We start from the raw sequence: 6,164 nt of genomic DNA, 5'->3' as shown, positions 1-6,164 counted from the left end.
GCCAGGAGGATGTTTTTAACATTCTAAATTCAATCCTGAAAACCTTACACACAATTAATTAAGGCAAGGTGGTATCTCCTAACTGCTGCTCTCATCTGCCCCCAGCCATCCTGGTGGTGTGTGCAGTGCCTCACGTTACAGCCTGCCCTCATTTAGACACTAATCCCACAGGCAGATCCCGTGGCCACATGGAGCAATCCCCAGGCCAACACAGCCAAAGCCTGCTGGGGAGAGGAACTGGCACATGTGGCATCAGCACAGAGGCTTTAGAATATCTAGTTTGATTTTTTTTTTTTATGTTATTATTGGCCACTGATTTTGATCAGCAATCTGTGAGCTGCTGTGATGTAAGTAGTGAGATGCATCATTTTATCTTTGATACTTGGATAATTAATCTTACAGGCACTACCGCAATACACTTCATAGTCCTAAATTTCCAAATAATTACTCCATCATATATATGTACTCTCAAAATGATCACTTTTTCTAAGTATATATTCATAGAGAAGGATGACAATTTCCGACTTTGAAAATCTTTGGAAAGTCTATGGAAATAATAATATTTTCTGTTAGTCAAAACAAACCACTACAGCATTTCTATGGGTGAGGCTGCACACGGGTAGAGCAGGAATAGTTTACTAAAGGTGCCTAAACGCTGGTGTCTGGTGTCGGCTGAGATTCCCCTTGGTGTTCCCATCACCAGAAAAAGCGGGGAAGCCAGTCCAGAGGGGTGTGAGCCCGTACTGGTCCTGTGTGGGTGCCTCAGACAGCTGCGGGTGTCCGAAGCGGCAGCAGATCCTGCCTAAGCTGAGGTATCAAGCTTGAAACGTCCTGCTCACGTAACCCAGATAAACATGCAATTTCCTGTCCAAGTCATGCATTTAATAACAGCACATGTAAGTTTATCTGACATGCTCTAATAACAATGTCACATCTGCTCCACCGGGACACACCTCCAGCCCCCCAGCGCACAGATCGCTGCGCCCTTTGTTTAAGCTATGAAGCCTGTACTTTACAAAGTGTAAGTATTTTCTGGGCCATAATTCAGACTTTTTACTGGAATGAGTAAATTTCACATGTCAATGCCAAGACTGCCATAAAAGTAATACCAGCATATTAATTTTAACTAGTCGCTTCCCGTCTCGATGGGCCGGGGTTCTAGTGGAGGCTCACGAGCTGCTCTGCGAGCGTGGAACGAGAAGGCTGGGAATTCGGGACAGCGCGAAGGAGATGCGAGCCCTGGGTATGACAAAGGCCACGTTAAACTCTTGGCCTGATTAACAGCAGCAGTGGGGAGGCTGAGCTACGGCACCGACTACATCCAATTATTTTCTTTAACTCAGGAATTCAGTACTTTACAAGTTATGAGGAATAACGTGGGAAGAAAAAGAAACAAACACCTAAAGCTATTCCTGAAAGTACATTGTTCAGATAAACATCTCGAAGAGCCGCTGTGCTAGCTGGAGAGTGAACTCGTGTCATGCTAATGAAGATACACAAACTTTCCAGTATCTCAGGAATGCAGGTTATCTAGTTTGGCTGCTGAAAACCCTTTTTCTTGTTTTCAAACAAACCAAGTCTGCGGGGGACCCCCAACGCCGAGCCCAGGCACTCCTTCCTCTCACCGCACAGCTCTTCCCACAACCAGTGCCGTCCAGACACCAGGGAATCAGGGAGCGCAGGGTCCTTCCTGGGAGAGGTGACAAGCTGTGGCTCTGAGGCCCTTCATTCCACCCTCACCAGACTCCGGAGGAGCCTGGGGGCCCCCAGAGCCCAAACCCACCCTCATGGTGCTTGGGGCTGTATGGAGCGACTGCCAGGACACCCCTGAGCGAGGAGCAACCCAGAAGGGCAGAAAGCACCCGTTTCATAGAATCACAGTGTGGTTTGGGTTGAAAGGGACCTTAAAGCCCCCCCAGTGCCACCCCCTGCCCTGGGCAGGGACACCTCCCACCAGACCAGGTTGCTCCAAGCCCCCTCCAACCTGGCCTTGAACCCCTCCAGGGATGGGGCAGCCACAGCTTCTCTGGGCAACCTGGGCCAGGCTCTCACCACCCTCACACCAAAGAAGTTCTTCCCCACATCTCAGCTCAATCTCCCCTCTCTCAGTTCAAAGCCATTACCCCTCCTCCTATCACTACATGCCCTTGTAAAAAGTCCCCCCCCACCTTTCCTGGAGCCCCTTTAGGGACTGGAAGGGTCTCCAAGGTCTCCCCGGAGCCTTCTCTTCTCCAGGCTGAACCCCCCCAACTCTCTCAGCCTGTCCTCCCAGCAGAGGGGCTCCAGCCCTCCCAGCATCTCCGGGGCCTCCTCTGGCCCCGCTCCAACAGCTCCATGACCCTCTGATGTTGGTGGCCCCAGAGCTGGAGGCAGCACTGGGGGGGGGTGTCTCCCCAGAGCGGAGCAGAGGGGCAGAATCCCCCCCCTCGCCCTGCTGGCCGTGCCGCTGGGGATGCAGCCCAGGGAGAGGGGCTTTCTGGGCTGCCAGTGCCCGTTGACAGGGCACGTCGAGCCCAGAGGCCAAATCCACCCTTGTGGTGCTTGGCGCTGTATGTACCGACTGTCAGGACACCCCTGTGAGGGAAACAGCCCGGGAGAGGGGGCGGGAAGGGCCGAAAGCCCCCGTTTCCTCACGGCGGAGGCGGCCACCCAGCAGCGCCCGCACCCGCCGCCGGGCACGGGGCGGGAAGCGCGCGGGCAGGGAAGACCCTGTGGGGCTGCGCGGGGGGCGCAGTACGCATGCGCCGGGGAAGCCCCCTCGGCCGGGGGGCGTGTCCCCGGACGGTGGGCGGGGAAAGGGGCGGGGCCGAGGGGCTGCCCGGCGCCGCCGCCGGCGCGGAGGTGCATTCGCCGCCTCAGCCGCGACAGGTGCGCGCGCGGGGCCCGCCTCCCGGCCGCCGCAGGTGCGTGGGGTGGGGGGGTGGGGGGGAGCGGCGGGGGCGCGCGCCCTGTCAGCGGGCCGGGGGGGGGGGGGAACACGGGACCTGCCGGTGCTGGGCCCCGGTGGCGGGGATGTGGTGGTGCCCGCAGCTCTGTTACCCGCCCCGGAGGCGGGCCGGAGCGGTCCCCGCTCTCCCGAGCCCGGTGCCCCGCGGGGCTCCGGCGGCTCGCAGGGCCCGGGGCTGGCGGCGTCGTACAGCAGGAGCCCCGGGGTGGGGGGGAGCGGTGCGCCGGTCCCGCGTGGGGCCGTGACAGCCGGGAACAGCCCCGTCCTGCAGAGCGCGGGGCGATGTGAGGGGAAAAAAAGGTGTTTTCGGGGCTCCGGGAGAGGGGGTTTCGGAGAGCCCGAGGGCCCCCCCGCCGCCCGGCCCCGGGGCCCGAGCTGCTCCTGGCGGCCGGGGTGATGTCCCCTCCTGCGGGCCATCGATTCCAGACCAACCAGTTCCACTTCGGGGCAGGCGGGAAGCGAAAGTTTTTTCTTTCAGGACCTTCCCAGAGATGGGTTTTCATTCTGTTCGGCTCCCGAGTTGCAATTACTGGCGGCAGATTTGGTGCCTTAGTGGCCAAATGGCAGCTCTCCCCCCGGCTCTGCGCCCCAGCCCCTCTCTGTCCCGATATCCACAACGCTCGCCATCTCCCTTAAATCGGGCAGTACAGGGCTATTTCCTGAAGTGACTTGGAATAAATGATCCAGAAGGAGCAGCAGAAAAGGCTGGAGATGCTGAGACGCAGTGAGACTCTGAGCGCGCGGGGAAGCGCTGAGGACGTGGAATGGCGTTAAAAATGTGGGAGACCAAGTTTCAGGGCATCTTAAGAGTTCTGGTTTCTGTCTTTTCTGGCGACTGACATTCCAGATGCGCTTCCTGACTTTCCATTTGAGCGTCCTAGCAGTAGCTACTGCCTTTATAAAGAGATTTTTGCCAAACCAGGCCTGATTGTCCTAATGTACCTGAGGCTTTAATGGAGAAAATGGCAGGGAAAGGGAGCAAAAACACAACAGGAGGGAAAACGCATCCCCAGACAGCGAGCGCTACAAACGGCGATGGAATGCTTGGGCATCAAAACCTGCCTTATTTTCTGCACAATTGAACTGGATTTGGTTTTCTCAGTGTTCTCCTGAACCTGTCCTTCTGCGGGAGGTGGGTGTCAGTGGGGGCCCGGCAGCTCTGCCAAGGGAGGCGCTGATGAATGCCCCGCCGCAGTTTCCCTCTGTTTTGTGAAAGGCAATTTAAACTGCAAAGCGGGGCTTCAGGTGATCTTCTTTTGGCACAAGGTGAATCACGAACCAATTTTAAACAGAATTTTACCTGGCTGATTCAGAATTCTTTTTTTAACGTGGACTTAACATTTTTCAGCAGTAAATTTTATCTATAATCTCTGCATAGGTATTCTGTGGCTTTATTAACTCTATATGCTAAATGTTTGCTACTGGGCAGTGACACGAGGGACTATATCCTGTCATCACAGAAGTGTGTATTTATTTGCATGTGCAATATGCTTTTTAAAAAGGGAGAAAATTCATAGAATCGTAGAATGGTTAGAGTTGGAAGGAACCTTAAAGATCATCGAGTTCCAACCCCCCTGCCCTGGGCAGGGACACCTCCCCTAGAGCAGGTTGCTCCAAGCCCCATCCAGCCTGGCCTTGAACACTTCCAGGGATGGGGCATCCACAGCTTCCCTGGGCAACCTGTTCCAGTGCCTCACCACCCTCACAGTAAAGAATTTCTTTCTGGAAAATTGAGCACTCCTTATACTCTTAATTAGATCCTTTTTCTTTGGGGATGTTCATTTGTGCTGTTGGCAAAAGTCAGTAACTATTTTAAACCAGCCAAAGGGAGAGTGTCCTTTCTTGGTCCAGTATGGCCAAAAGTTGGCAGGTGAACGGAAGAGGGTAACTGGGTGATGCTTTCAAGAAAGCTTGAATTTCAGAGGGTAACTCAGCAGTCTGAGTTTCTCTTGCCAGTTGGAAGGGACGAGGGATGCGTTTCAGAGGTGCCTTAAGTGGGAGATGCAGCTTCTGCAGCTTCAGACTTGCAACTGGAAATGGAACGTTGATAAGTAGTTTCAGGGTGTTTCAACATCACAGCAAAAATAGCTTAACTTTTCTTGTTTGCCACGATAGTTCAACCTGTAGGTCTCAAAGCAGCATCTAAATCACTGTCTTGAAGAAACATGTGCTGGCACGGTGTGTCACTGTCTCCATGACATCAGTTGAGTTATGGGATGGTGGAGCCAGTCCCGTTCTGCCCGGCCCCATCCAGCCGGCAGCGCCTGTTGTCTCTCTGTGCAGCAGCAGGGAGCAGCACCGGAGAGGATCCTCTGGTCCAGGGCCCGGTGGGCACCTCCCGGACCCAGCGCTCCCTGTCCCGCGCTGCAAATTACTGGGATTCACAACTTTGAAAATCATTGAGCCACTGCTCGCTGCAGCTGAATTCTTCTGTGCTGAGACGGTACAGAATCCTGAGTCTTTGCTGGTTTTGAGCTTTCTGTGCCTATGAGGATCTCAGAAACGTGGTCTTTCCTACATTGGATTGACGGTTTCTGTCAAGTTGCCTGAAGGTGCCTCCGTTTCCAGTGTGACTAGTGGTCCAGCAGACCTGTACTCAGGCTTCTAGAGTTCTGTGACCTACTGGTGCAAATGAGTTAGAGAAACTGGTGGGAAATAGGAGCGAGAGACCAGCCTGCCTGGTGTTAGCACCACAGGATCGGTTAGAGCACTTGCTGCAGGCATTGTATGACATGGGACCAGGGATAAAAGAAAAGAGGAAAAAAGGAAAGGCGTTGCCCTACAAGCTTTATTTTTGTCTTATCAGAGAAGTCTTTAAATTAATCTCCCCTCCTTTCCTCCTCCACAAAAGAAAACTATGTATGTAAAAAAAAAAAATAATCTGAAATAGTCTTGTTGGCTTCTGCGGTGAAAAGCTGTACAAAATCTCTTCCCGTTTGCAGCAGGACAGGGGAGTTAAAACTATTCCTTTAGATAAGTGATAGCTGTTGCAACATGAGGTTTACAGCTGCCGCCGCGAACAGGAGACTTGTTCCAGCTCACAGAGGAAACGGCTGCTGCCTTAAGCATGAACACCGCGAGAGTGAATGAAAAATGTTTGCATAGGAATTACATCCTCTTAGGTTTCATAACTCAAGCCTTCTTACATAAATGCCAGCGCTTTTGGTTTAGAAACCAGAACAAGAGAGGGCACATTAGGGCTTCCCGGAGCCGCGTG

The sequence above is a fragment of the Numenius arquata genome, chromosome 29, assembly GCF_964106895.1.
Source record: "Numenius arquata chromosome 29, bNumArq3.hap1.1, whole genome shotgun sequence".
In the NCBI taxonomy this organism is placed as follows: domain Eukaryota; kingdom Metazoa; phylum Chordata; class Aves; order Charadriiformes; family Scolopacidae; genus Numenius; species Numenius arquata.
This window is presented reverse-complemented; position numbering follows the sequence as displayed.